The sequence below is a fragment of the Anser brachyrhynchus genome, assembly GCF_964034855.1.
Source record: "Anser brachyrhynchus genome assembly, chromosome: 17".
In the NCBI taxonomy this organism is placed as follows: domain Eukaryota; kingdom Metazoa; phylum Chordata; class Aves; order Anseriformes; family Anatidae; genus Anser; species Anser brachyrhynchus.
This window is the reverse complement of record NC_137710.1, coordinates 15342853-15357096: the sequence shown is the minus strand read 5'-3', so window position 1 is coordinate 15357096 and position 14244 is coordinate 15342853. Positions and strand designations below refer to the sequence as shown.

The 14244-nt window shown below is 45.9% G+C and overlaps 1 protein-coding gene across 2 annotated transcripts in view; it reads left to right on the top strand.

Moving 5' to 3' along the window:
- Positions 1-14244, top strand: part of RTN4R (reticulon 4 receptor) — an 81460-nt gene that overhangs the window by 64834 nt on the left and 2382 nt on the right. The gene's annotated exons all lie outside the window — the stretch shown is intronic.

Here is a 14244-nt window from a genome sequence, read left to right as displayed (position 1 = left end):
ATTTTAACATTAGCAAATGTCAAGCCATACATTTGGGAATGGAAAAAAAACTTAAGTTGACCTCTAGACTGTTGGGAAAGGAGCTGGAGTATTTTGATAATGAAGTGGATTTAGGGATTTGGAAAGCATTATCTTGAGGATGGAGAACACATGATGGCTTCAATAAAGGAAGCTAGCAGGACCCCAGGCACCCTCCATCCTGGGAAGAATAGGGATCCATAAGGTTTTTTATTAATGTAGAAGCCATCTACATTTCTGCCACCAGCAGACCCTAGCAGTGCACTCGGTGGCTGACACAGGGACCATGGACTTTTCTGGGGCAGGACACAGACCTTCCTCACAGATGGACCCCGCAGAAGAACAAACTGTGAGCAAAGAGAAGTGCAAGGCTTTTCTCAAGGCAGAGGAAGACTTACATTTGTGGCAGTGTGAAGAAGAAAGGATGGTGACTAGGAGAGGGATGCAGGCAGGAGACGCTGTATATAGACAGCAGCAGAGGTGAGGACAAGGCTGTTACAGAGTCAAGAGGAGATTGCCCTCCTTTGGAAAGGTTCTTGAAGAGCTGGGAAGACACCCTTGCTTGAGGTGATATAAGTTAAGAATTTGTCCACAATTTACTCTATTCTGAACCCGAGTGAGCCATGGCTTCTCAGTCTGCTCTGTATGCTTTCCCCAGGTGCTTTGTTTGTCAGGTTGCTGCTGCTTTTTATGCAATGCTATTGCATGGTCCTCTTTTGACCAATCTATCCAGCAGAGGAAACCATCTTGGACTGTTTTTCCAGTGAAAGGTGGGGGTGAGAGGGCGTCACCCCAGATAATAACTTAAAAGGAAAACAGCAAGTCAGATGCCAAGTGTGGTGAGGAGAAATGGCAGCATCCGAATTGTGAGTGGAAGGAGGCTTTCATGGAGATGCAGGAGCCTTTCTGACTCTAATCCAGCAGTGTGTGAATCAGTTTAACTCTACCTTTCTGACAAAGCCCCTCGGGGAAGGAAGGCAAAGACAGAGGTGCCAGAAATTCTATAATTCCTACATTTTCTCAGAAGAATTCATGTTTTCCTTGTGTGGGATCCGTGCCCAGATTCCCCACAAAAGGCTGCAAGGGATTTGCTGAGCTGAGCAGCTTTTTTGGAGTACTGCTACTGGGAGATGGTGGTACTTTGAAAGGTTTATATGCTGAGGCTGGTGCAAAGAGCACTTTTTGAAGCACGTTGGCTGGATAGTGCCCTCTGGAACCATCAGGGTTTGCTCTCCTTGTCCTTACTGCTGTCAGAAGCTGCACAAGCTATTTCTCCAAAGAAAGAAGAGCTTGCTTCCAGTTTGGCAGGGACAAGAGAGCAGGGAAAGATTAGAAGATATGTTTTTCTGTCTTCAAATCCCCCAAATACGAATCTCAACCTCTGCTACTCTGACTGTTCATACGCATATGCGTTTTAGTGCAGGGAAGTGGTGGTTGAAACCTCATTAGTCTGTTTTGTTTAATTACAAGTCCAAGAAAGGTTCTGAAAGTGTCAGAACTCCTACTAGATGTCTCTTTGATCAGTGAATCCCTTCAAACAATAGCCAAGACAGCTCCAAATGAACTTGATCTGGGGATGTAAATGTAGTTACATCAGCTTCCAAGACGGGATCATGGCTGTTGCTGGTGTACCAGAGAGCAGGCACTTGTCTGATTTACTCTTCTGCCTTGAATTGCATCAGGTTTGAGAAATCCCAAAGAAGGCAACAGTGTCAGAGCCTTTTCTGAGTCTTTTTTTTCCTCTTTCTCTCACTCTCTCTTATTTTTTTTTCCCTCCAGGTTGTAAGATTTGAGATATTTTGCTTGTAAATGTATATATTTCTTATCAGGTGCCATTTTGGTGCCTGATGTTATTGCTCTTAACATCAGATGTATCCTGTAGGTTTTATTTTTCCAGGTGCATTTTTTTTTTCATTCTGATGTAATGTCTATTATGCCTATTCCTAATTTGTCCAACTTCATCTCTTTTTTTGTTTGTTTGTTTCCACTTCAGTTAATTCCTTTGATGTCATGATTCCTTTTTCCCCTAAAATAGCAGCTGGTCCTTGGTCTCCATCCTAGTGCTGAGGAAATGAATTAAACAAATAAAGATGGCAAATGAAATAGAAAAAAAGTTCACTTAGTATCATGAAATATTAATAGCCACTTAATATTAGGGGAAATTAGTCCTGCTGCACTAAAACTGCTCTGCATGGAGTGACTGAACTGCAGGGTGTAAAGTTTGTGTCCCCATGGAGGTTTCCAGGTCCCCGCTATAGGATGAAGGTTGTCTTCAATAAGCTTCATGGTTTGGTTCTTTTAATTAAGTAATATGCTTCAGGGCCTGAAGCAAAATGTGTTTCTACAACCTCCCTTTCTCAGACAAGCCTGGCAGTGGGAAAGCAATGCCTTCCTAGCCTGGCATGGCAAAGAAATGCCTTCCCTGCCCACTGTGGAAGGCAAAGATTATTGCTTTGACAGAGGGTTGGTAGAGTGGTGGTAGAGTGGCAGGAATACCCGTTCCTGGAGAAAAAATGACTCTTACAGTGTCAGCACTAAGGAAATCTTCTATTTTCTCTGAAATTATGCTAAATGATTAAGCAACTTGCTGTGAAGTAGCACCTCTGGAGAGGGATGCCCAGCTGAGGTGAGACATCCATCATCCATTAGGAGTGGTTTGTGGAGAGTGACAGTAATCCAGCCATGGATTGATGTGCAAGCCTCCTCCTAAGGACAGTGTAAGAGCACTGTCAAAATTAGCTGACAAGGCCCCATTTCTAATTTCTTATGAATATCAGAAAACCAGGGAAGCCCCAAAGGCAGGAAAGGCCAGTCCCACACCGCTGGTAAAAGCCAGCAAGATGGAAAACCCAGGAGGTAAGGAAAGGCTGGGCAGGTCAGTCTCAGTGCTGTGCGAGAAAAAGAAATGCTAACATAGTAGAGATCAAAGACATAGAAATGCCATCAGTTTTAACCAGCAGATTTCCCAGAAAATATTCTTAAACCTGAGTGGTTTTTTTTTGTTTTGTTTTTTTTTGTTTTGTTTTTTTTTCTCATTTCCTGGGATTGTTTCTAGAGATATTGCTATTGCATGGACTAGTGTCCTGGTGTTTTAGAAGTGGACAAGAAAAACATTCTCTGCTCATGTATCTGTATTTTCATTATATATTTAGACTTACGTCAGGCACTTGATTTACTTGGTCAAAAATACACTCTCTATTGAATCAATGGACAGTTATTAAATGGATTAAGAAACAGGCAGCTAAAAGCTCTCAAAATGCAATTGTTGTAGGAGGATCATTGACAAACAAGCAGCTTGCACGGTATCTTTGCAGGCTTCTGCTTTCCCCCCAGTGTATTTCACTAATTTTATGAATGATCTAGAAAATATATATAAATTAGTTGCCCGTAAAGTTTGTAGCTGACTCAAATTTTGCCATGATAAATAATGATGAAGGGAAATATCTAACGCAGAGCAATTGCAATTGCTTGGTAGACTGGCAACAGTGAAACAACATGAATTTTAATACAGCTAAATGCTTGGTCATCCATCTCTGAGAGCAGAATGTAGGGCACTCCGTCAGGCTGGGAGACTGCCTGCTCCAGAGCAGTGACTCTAAAATTGATTTAAGGGCTATATTGGATAACAGGTGATTATGAACATTTAATGCCCTGTAGTGGCAAAATGGATGAACATGATCTCTGGATGAAGAGGGGAAGCTGAAGACAGAACAGGGAGTTTTTATCCACCTTGATTAAAAAACTGGGGGATGTTGTCATCTACTGTAGCTGTAATGAAACCTAATGGCTGAATTGAGGGCTTTTGGCAAGGAAATCTAGTGCAAATTCCTAATGTTATATATGAGGTCTTTGAACTCAGTGTGGATATCTGTTGTAGGAGAAGTGGGCAACTCAGCCAAGCTCCAAGGGCTGGTGGCAGGAACCGCTGCCTTGTGTGAGACTGAAGGCTGCAGGTTGGGATCGTTTCCCCATTGTTTGCTTCCTGATTTCCATGCATACAGGAAGGTGTATCATTAGCATCCTATTGTACTCTTGTTTAGCTTGGCTTCACAGAGTCTGCACATCTCAGGGAAATATGTTTACAGAGTTGTGGGTGTCGTGTTTCTTATCTGGCGAGAGTGAATGAGAGAGCTGCATAAGGGCAGGCAAGCATGTCTAATACCGAAACTGCAAAGGAAACAAAGCCAACTCCTGATAAAGACAGCGGCAGTGGAATTTGCACACTTATTAAAAATCAGTCCTGGCTTTTATTTGCGAATGAAAGAATGAGCTATATTACTGTGTGGCAATGTGTGCCAGGGAGCTGGGGAGAGCAGCAGGAAGGGATGCCAAGAGAGACAAGGTAAAGGAGGCGGTCCATGGCTAGCCTGGGCTGGTTTCCCTGTCCACCAGTGAAGGGTCCAGGTGACCAGGGGATGCTGAGAAATGTCCTGTGTTTGCATCACGAAGTCTTCTTTAAGACATCTTTATAGTAGAGACCTTGTATTTGATTGCATGGCTCTGATACTCTACCATTCGAGGTGATGACTCATGGGTTGGGATGGAAAAGTTTGGTCTTCCAGGCTCAGAAAGGAAAAGGATATAGAAATACGATCCTCAGCCACCCACAACTACCGCTCTCATGTTTTCATTTCTAGCTGTTGTTCAAAAAAGTGTTTGTGTTGAAAGTTGAAATTAAAGTGTTCACTCCATCCCACATTTGCTCCTGAGCAGTGTCTTCAGCTGCAAAGGTTGTCTGTGTCCCTGCAGACAGCAAAACTGAAGTTATGGGCAATTTTCAGATTATCTGGAGCTACATTTCCTTCCAGTCTTTCCAAAACTTCCTTCTTTCATTCCACATTATCTGCAGATGCTGGGTCTGTAGCAAAAGTTGACATAACTGTTATTTTAGGAGAAAACTGAGAAAAATACTGCCTAGTGCAATGGGGCACTTCCAGTGCTGAAGATGTGGGGGTGGGAGTTGCAGCTGCCAGGTGGGGAGCAGTCCCAGATGGCTGGGGGGAGCAGGTGTAAATGCCATCTGCAGCTTTACCTCTCCAGTTCTGAGTCACTCACACACAGTGCTTCCACTAGTGCTGGGTTTGGATGTGCAGGAAATTCTGCTTCTTTAGTAACAATATTTTGAAGCATTTCTGATATACTTTGAGTTCCGTGAGAGATCTAAGTCATCTCAAGAACAGGAGTATACATCTTTTGGACACCTGTTTGTCCCTCATTTCTGACAAATATGACACAGACTTCCACAGACACCGACCTCTGTAGGCCCTGTTGTGATTCACAGTGCTTGTTTTCTCACTTCATTCCTCACAGTATGAGGATTGCATGGTGGGGATGTCATAGATGGTCCTGGTCATGAAGTATGCTCAGTGCATTCCTTCCATATAGGATTGAAATGAGGGTCTTGACCACTTTTAAAGCCCTCAGCCAACCTGGGATTTGCTAGGATTTACTGGGCTGGGTATGGATTTGGTCATAAGATACTTTGCAAAAAACTGTAAAAGACAATGTGGCAGGGACATGTCCCTAATATGTGCCCCTGGGGGCTGTGACTTGGAGAAAATACATGACATTTCTCCCAGGCTGTGAGGAAGGAGCCCACTTCCTCTCCTACTCGGTGTGCTCAGTCTGGCCAAGCTTTGCAATAAATGCACCATTGTGGTTTTGTGTGGTGGTTCAGGACCACAGCAGTTACTCAGCATCCAAGATGCATTCATGACATATGATCAGGTGGATTTGGAGATTTCAGGTTGTACCCACAGATCTTCATGGATGCTAGCATCTGTCTACAGTTGTTCAGTGAGCCTTCCTTCTAATTCTCTTCCTCTTTCCTCCTGCATGCTTGTTTTTCCCAGAGGTGCTGTAGGCATCCTGTCTGCTCCAAATGTCCTTTGCAGTCCATGTGCTTTCACCTTGCCTTTGGACACTTGTAGCTGGGCTTTTCTAGCCCCAACCTCTTGCCTCTCATCTGTCTTCAACACCAAGTATTTGCCTTGGACTACTCCTTTGTCACAGACTGTCCCCTATGCTGGATATCTGGAGATTTTTGCCTTTCCTCCAGCTATTAACATAGAATTTAATAACCAGCATGGTATCCAGCAGGTAGTCAAAGTCACCTGCTCAGAGCCAGATCTCTACAGATCATATGTGTTCTGCTGAATACTGATGCTGGTGTTGTGATTAGCCACAGGGCAAGCTGTGATGTAGGGACCTTTACGGTCTCACACTGGTGGAGGCACTAGAGAGGGCCAAGAGCAAGGCAAGGCCAAGGCTTTGTGATAAGTCTTCAGGAGAGTGGAATATGGCCATGTATCTTTTTTTTTTTTTTTTTAAATATATAATTCTGGGCCAAACTGATCCCTGCGTGCACTGACAGGGTTTGGAGACTGCCGAAGTGAGGTGTGCTGCCCTTGAACCTGAGTCCTCTCTGGCTCTGTTCTGGTTCGTGAGCTTGTGGTCCCTAACCATTCTTGTGACGAATCATCTTTTCTGTACTGAGCTGATATGAGTTTTACATCAGTCAGCACGGGGATGGTCTACAAGGGAACAGAAGTAGCTGGCTGACATCCTGCTGCCCACCTCTCTGCTCTCCCAGGTGGAGCGGCAGTGGGTTGCAAGGAGCACTGTATGATCACCAGCACAGGTCCTGTTGAGATCTAGTCTGTAGAGCAAATTACCTAGTGTCTCCATTGCCAGGTGCATCTTTTTGGTATGGAGTTTGGTTTGTATTTTGTTTGGTTTTTAAAAATCCTTCTGTTTTACACCTCTAGGTCGTTTCCAAGGATAGTATTTTAAAGGTTGTAGGGTTTGGCCTCTAGATATGGGATAGAAGGGGAAAGCAGAGCTGGAAACAGGACAGGTGGAAAAAACACATGTTTATTACATCCCATGTGAGAACAGATGAAAATTCTGCTTCTGCAGATTTAGTCCCACCAGGTGAGGTGGCAGAGCATAGGGGTGTAAGGAGTCCTCACTGAATCATGGCCTAGAATATCTATGGGATGTTCCTATGCCTATCCATAGAAAAAAAAGTGGTAACTAGATCAGCTTTTTAATGCCTAAGAGAGAAACCCCATATTAAAGGTATGAGGAAAGTTTATTCTTTTTAAGTAAACCATTTTTGAGAAGCATCTTTAGCCTGCGTTGATAGGTAGGGGTTACTGGCTCCTTATTTTTGTGGACCAGTGCTGCAGATTGGCTTCGGGATCATGGAAGATGATGGAAGATGTCACTGCTTACGACCAACTTCCATTTTAAGATTTGGGCACAACTGTGAACAATGATAATATTTCTGCTCAAAGGACAGTGGATATTTTGGGCACACCATTTGTTGCAGCAAGGAGTTACATGGTAAAATACATAACCACAGACTAGATGGCAAATGCAATTCAGCATTTATAAATACAAAGTAATGTACACTGGCAAACAGCCCAGATCCTTACCTAAACAAACACAAATATGGGTTCTAAATGAGCTATTGCCACTCAGCAAAGTGATCTTGGGGACTTTGTGGAGGGCTCTCTGAAAACTTCGGCCTGACGCTGAATGATAGTTAAATAGCCAACAGAGTGCAGGAACTGCGAGGGACGGAAAAGGACATCTAAACCTCTGTACAAGTCCATGTTGCAGCTGCATCCTGAGTCCTGTCCTCCTACGCCAACAGTGAAGAAAACCTGGAAAAGATGCAGAGAAGTGAAGCAAAAATGTCTGGAGCAGCAGTGATGCAATGACCTATGGTTTAGTGAGAACCTGAAAGAGTAGAAAGGTTTCAAGGTCTGCTAAAGAGAAACGAAACTGGCTCAAGCAGGTCCTGGGCCACTGTTTTCCAATGAAAAGATGCCAAGGCAATGCTCACACCATCTTGTATTGCCTTTCCATCTCCATCTACTCCTGACCACTGTCTCAGACCAACCCAAATGCCTCTTTGTCTGAGTCAGTGCAGCTTTTCTCTTGTTACTGTATTATAATGAACAGGGCTTTTCTCCTTCTCGTTTCCTGGCCTCACAGGGAATTACTAGCCTGTAATAATTGGTACAAGTGTTATTGTTATATGGGGACCTAATGACTCCTGTATTTTAATCCCTTGATATTTTCCCCTATAAAGGATTCTCATGACCTTTTCTTTGTGAATCTTTCACACCTCCATCGCTTGCAGCAAGTCTTTGAAATTCAGCAGGAGGAAAACCCTCTGGCTATAGGAGAAGTTTTTTTCTTTTTTTCTTTTTTTTCCTCCTCATGAAATTCATATTCAGATTGGCTGAAATATAAACTGTTAAGTATCACCTTTTCCTTCCTTCCCTGATGTTGCTGAGAGAAACACTGGCAAACCACCAAAAGAATAACCCTGCCCAAATGTCAGCCTGAGCCAATGCTGCTGCCAAAATGCTGGGAGCACTGGAGAGCCCCTGGCAGGGATGGGGAGCACCAGCAGCCAGGAGCTGCTTTGGCACCTGCCTGTGAATGGATGGAGCTGCCCTGGATGGAATTTGTGCTGCACACAGCTCACGTAACAAGTCTCGTAGTTCAGCCCTAAGCAGTGCTGAAGAATCAGTATTCAAACCCCTCTGGAGATTGGTGAGGAGGGAGTCTAAGAATTGCACATGATATAACTCGCTTTTACCGTTTTCCCTTAAAAATGTCCCTGCAATATTAAGTCTGAAAATCACATTAAGGCAGTATGATTTAGGTGGAAAAGATGAACACCTAGAAGTTAGGAAATGGCACATCTATTGCCTGGATGCATTACGGAAATGACCTTTCATTTCTGACCGCATATTGTATTTTTTCCACTGAAATTCTGTCTTATTCAGGGTAGAGACTGGATATACCAATGAGCAGAACTGAGGTTGCACTGACAAAGAGAATAAAGAGCACCACAGTCCCAAAGGTTCATGGATCAAGATGCAGTCCCAGAGTGTGTGGGATCAGAGACTGTACCTATAGAAGATTCTGGTGCCTAAACATTGCTGCCTGGTGCCATTTATGTCACAGCTGGCTACAGCTGCTGAGCACGGGTCTCCCAGAGGAGCTGTGCCCAATCTTACAGCACTCCTGTTGGCATATCATACCCTCAGGTGTGCCTAAGAGGGAATTAGCCACCTATTTTTAGACAACTGTGATTCAGTACTGGAACAAGATGTATGCGTTTTCAAAGAATCATAGAATGGTTTGGGTTGGAAGGGACCTTAAAGACCACCTAGTTCTAACACCCTGCCATGGGCAGGGAGACCTTCCAGCAGATCGGGTTGCTGAAAGCCCCATCTAACCTGGCTTTGAGCGATTACAGGGATGAGGCATCCGCAGTTTTTCAGGGCAGCCTGTGCCAGTAGTGGTGTGAGCTGGGACACTGAGCTCCAGCAACAGCCCAAGGAGATCAAACTGACCCAGTCACCTCAGCCTGGAGAGCAATTGAGCATGCTGGATTAGACGTGGAGCTTCGGTGACCCATGGACTGTTCACCTCCACAGGGGTGCCTGACACCCCAACATCCCCACAAAGCTGCAGATATGCTACAGGACCTGCAGCAACCCCACAATGTCCTGCTGCAGCTAGCTGCCAGGTGGCTGCCTGCAGGTGCTTGCCAGCAGAGACCTGTTCTGTCAGTACCTGCTTCAAGACCTTGGTTCCCCAGAGCTGTAACGCTGCTTACTTCTCCCAGGTGGGAGTGGTGGCACAGCCCTTCTCCTCTCCCCTCCTCCTCACCCTACAGCCACTCCAGCTGCACCGTCACAAAGTTTGTGATCTTCTCTGCAGCAGAGTGAGGAGGCAGCAAATGGGAGGGAAAATCCAGCCTGGGGTGAGACTCATCCAAATCAATTCTCCTGCCTCTTTCACTTCTTAACTCAACTTCAACTTGAAATGAAATGAATAAAAGTGCTGCCCTCTTCCTTTTGGCGCACATGCACTCACACTCACTCACGCACATGCAGACCCACCTTTGGCTACAGGGCAAAGCGGAAGACACTGAAGCTGCTTTAGAGAGTGTCTTTCAAAGCCACGCGCTGAATTTCAAACAATACCAGTTCATAACAGGGAATTAAGCAGCCAAGGTGTTTCTGTACTATAAACAAAGGCAAAATGCTGTGTGCATCAGCAAAAGGCTTTGTATTGTAAAGCACTCCCTTTATGCCCAACCAGGAGAGAATTCAAATGATTATTGACCCTCCACTGTAGGAAAGCCGCATTATAATATCTCCAAATCAATAGAGACAAGTGCAGAGCGGCAGAGAAAGGCCACGGCTCTGCAAACTGCAGAAAATTGCATTTTGCTTTGGCCTCTTAAAAAGTTTGCAAAGCATCTATTAGAGGCCCCCGGAGCCTTTTCTTTCTAATTGCCATGTTTGACAATGCGATCGCACAGGGGACTAGCGGAAAGACAGATAATGGACCCACTTTAATTGCTTCCCAGTTCCATGAGTCATAACACTTCTGAGATGGCAAAGGGGAAGTACAGCAGTTTGACTGAAGGAGGTTTCTGGCTTTTAAGAAAGCTCTGGAGGAACAAATGCTAAACTCAAAGCCAAACTCTTGGAGGGACTGAAGGTTCCAGGTACTGGATTTTCTTTCATCTTCTGCTTTTGACTGGAACTATCCAGTTAAGTTTTAATCATAATCTGGAAGGGGTAGGAATGGCTTCTCATCTAAGAGGCATATTACTCCAAGATTGTTTTCCTCAGGGACAAGCAGAGCTGAACCCAACACTCCAGGAAAATGAATGATGCTGTTTGCCCATGCCAGCCAGGCTGAGGCATAGCGTGGTTCTTCCTGCCGCAGTCCCCTGGATTCCTGTTTTTTATGTCCTCAGCCAGGGCTCTGCCTGTCTGGTGACCTTCATACTCAGAGTAGCACCCACTGGAACCCCTCAGCATCACAAATCCTTGGTCTGTCTCAGGAAGAGCAGGAGCCCATGTCACTCACTCTACTCCTGGCAAGTTTTAAGCTGCGTCTATGCGGTTTTTGCTTGACCACCCTCTGAAGGGCCTCTTCCTTCCCCTCCATTTTTTGCCAAGGGAAACAAGGTGTAGTGTGGTATGCAGGACAGTGTTCAGGCTCTGGGCACTGTCAGGATGTGTCCCATCCGGAGGGTCTTTGGAGAGTCTTTCTCAGCAGGAAGGGGCTTGGGTCTGTGATCTGAGTTCTGACATTGGGCCCCAAAACAGGGGCATGTTTCAGGCTGATAGGCTCCAGCCCCAGCAACGCTAGTTGGCATAATTCAGTCTTGCAGGACTTGATCTAAAGCAAGAGATTACATGAAAATACAGGGGTGTAGTCCAGGCAGACACTAAAAAGCTCTGCTGTGCTACAAGCCATCCTAAATCTGTGTGGCTTAATTAACATGTCCTGATGTCAAGTCTTAGCAATCTTCCTGTCCCAGGACCCTGCCTTGTGCTCATCCCAGTCCTGAAGTGGTCACTCACTTAGCAACTGGGCAGTCAGACCCAGGTAATATTTGCTTGGAGTTGGACAGGTGAAACTATCCTGGTGCAAAGTCTGCGTGCCTCACAGCACTTGGTGGGTTCTGCAGATGGGGCAGGCTGAGCATGAGGAAGTTACCCGTTTGGACCTTGAATGCCAGTGATAGAGAAGCTCCTCGGAGTAGCAGTGGCAGGCCAAGGCACAGTCTCTCCAGTCTCTGCTACAGGACTGGGAATAAGGGGGCTGCAGCATCAGCTTCACTTCCCAAGGCTGCCTGTGGTCTGCACCCACACCTGTGCTTGCTTCAAGCCCTGCACTGGCTGGACACTCTGGTGCCTGCTGGGCGCTGAGCTTCAGCATGGCTCAGCCAGGACACGGCTGAGCTGCACAGCAGGAGAGAAGCTGGAAAAAAGCTTTAGGGGGTGATTGACAGGAACTGTCTCTGGTGGAAAGAGCTCATCTGAGCAGCTCATGAACACCAGGTCCCTAATTAAAGCGCACAGGCTAGCCCTGACTGTAATTAATTTCCCTGTGCTGCTCCACTGGCAGCCAGCTATCAGTGCCACTGACTCACAGCTCCCAGCAGCTGCAGAGGCAGCAGCAGCAATGGGAGAAAAAAAGGGAGAAGGATTTACTCCTTTCCTTCTGTTCCTTTGTGCTGGGGAGAAGCTGTGGCATGTCTTGAGCTCTGCACACACCCAAAAGCTGAGACAGGACTTGGCTACTTAGCCCAGGCAGCTCTGCCTGTAAGAAAGGGGCACACTCTGCATACAATCATCAAGTGATGCAGAGGGTGGAGGAAGAGGGGAGCGTGGTTGTCTGGAAGGGCTAGCACAGGGCAGGGTGGTATTCACATGCATCCCTTGTTCTCTGCTGGCTGCTTCATGTTCTCTCTTTCTCTCCCCATGTATACATATATTTATTATGCACTTGCCTCCCTTGTCTGGAGCTAGACCAGGAGTACTGTCAGTGTGATTCCTCTCCCGTAGGAATGGTGCTTTGCATCCATTCTGCTGTGAACATGTCACATGTTTAAGGTGTGTGGATGCATCTGGGTCGTGGTTGGATATTCCCTGAGTAGGCTGCAGCTCCTGCGGTATTACCAGGAGCAGCTGGAAAGAGCCATGGAGTCTGCAGTGATGCCCACAGCCCAGAAGTGGTTCTGCTGGAGTGAGTCACGTAGCTGCAGTACCACTGGGTCCCCATCATCCGAATCATGGAAGAGGCTCCAGAAAGGTGTGTTTCTCTGGCTGCAGTTTTTTATTATCAGCTGGAGAAGAATTGTGCTGGTCAGAGGGATGCTGACATTGTTTTAATTTCCCAGGAAGCTCCTCTTGGTGTGACATGTCTCCAGCAGGGGATTTCAGTTGTCTCGTGTTACTTTACTCCATACAATGGGACGTGATATGTCAAAACATGACAGCCAGAATGTGTCATAATACTGCTCTCAACACACTGCCTTCCAGGGATGCTCAGCAGCTAATAATATCAGGCTCAAATTATCTCAGCATGCTGAGCTGTTATTTTTTCTCCCATGTGAACGATGATGTATAGGAGTCTCCTGTCTATATTGGGCTGTTGGACCTCCACAGATTTATTAGCTGCGCTTGATGAATTATTTTTACTAGAAGGAATCTCAGGCCAAGATCCCAGCCTCTTATGACAGAAAAGTGACTACTATCTTGGCTTCTCTTCTTTTTTTTCCTGGATTTCTGAACTCTGCTATTCTACCTTAAAGTGTAATGAGGCATCAAAATGCCTGAACAACATTTTCAGTTCTTTTAAGGAAGAGAAAACCTCCCACAGCTGCTGTTTGTGCTTGGGCTGGGGCTCCCCAGTGACTGGGAGGAGTGCATCCCTTTGCCAGAGGTGCTGTAATGAGCTGGGAAGGAGACACACATGTCCCTGGTCACACATGGTGTTACACAAACGGAGCATCCCGCTGCTATGGCTGCTGCCCATTTGCTTTAGCTTCAGTATGTGGTTTAGAGGAAGTGATTTAATTACTTGCTGCTAATTGCTGGTAAAGCATTGTTGAAACTGACCTCATTCACACCGACTCTTTCCCAGGTCCCCTTTCAGAAGCTGGTGTTGGCTGCACACCTCTGCCCTATCTCTGCCCATCTTCCAGGCCCCTCCCAAACATGCGTCAGATGTGATGAATCCACATACTTCCCTGTGATTCGAGGCCCCATGGTCCCTTGCAGTCCAGCTCCTGGGAAAGCAGGTGGTTATCACCATGAAAAAATGTTCCTCTCGGGGGCTCTTTAACCCCACTGGATTGCCTGCACTCTTGGGATGCACAAAACCTGCTTCTGCCTTGTAAGCTTTGAGGAATCTCTTAATCAAGGCTTGTACATGATTTCCTCCAAGAACAGCACTGCCCTCTGGAAAACTCTCTTTTCTCCTCTTCCTCAGTGGCACAGATTCAGAGGGCAGAAGAGGAGAGAGGAAGGGAAGCCCAAATGTGTGGTGTAAAGGTCTGACTATTGAAGGATGCTCTTGGCTCCAAGGCCTTTGCAGGCAGGTCTGACCTGTAAGTTATTCTAAGAATCCCTTGCAGTTATTTCTTGCAGAAAGACTGGATCAATCAGAAATTGTTCACGGAAAGTCACAGAAGCCTTATCTTACATTTTGAGCACAGGCAGGCAAGGAGCTGATAGCACTGGATGGGACACAGAGTTGCCCAGCACAGCTCTGCCACTGCAGGTGCATTATCACAGCCTGAACTGTGCTAAAGGTGCCTGTGACAGAGACAAATGGCCCCTGAGGAGGCAGCCCCTTTGCTCAGAGGTAAGCTCCTTAGAACCAGGC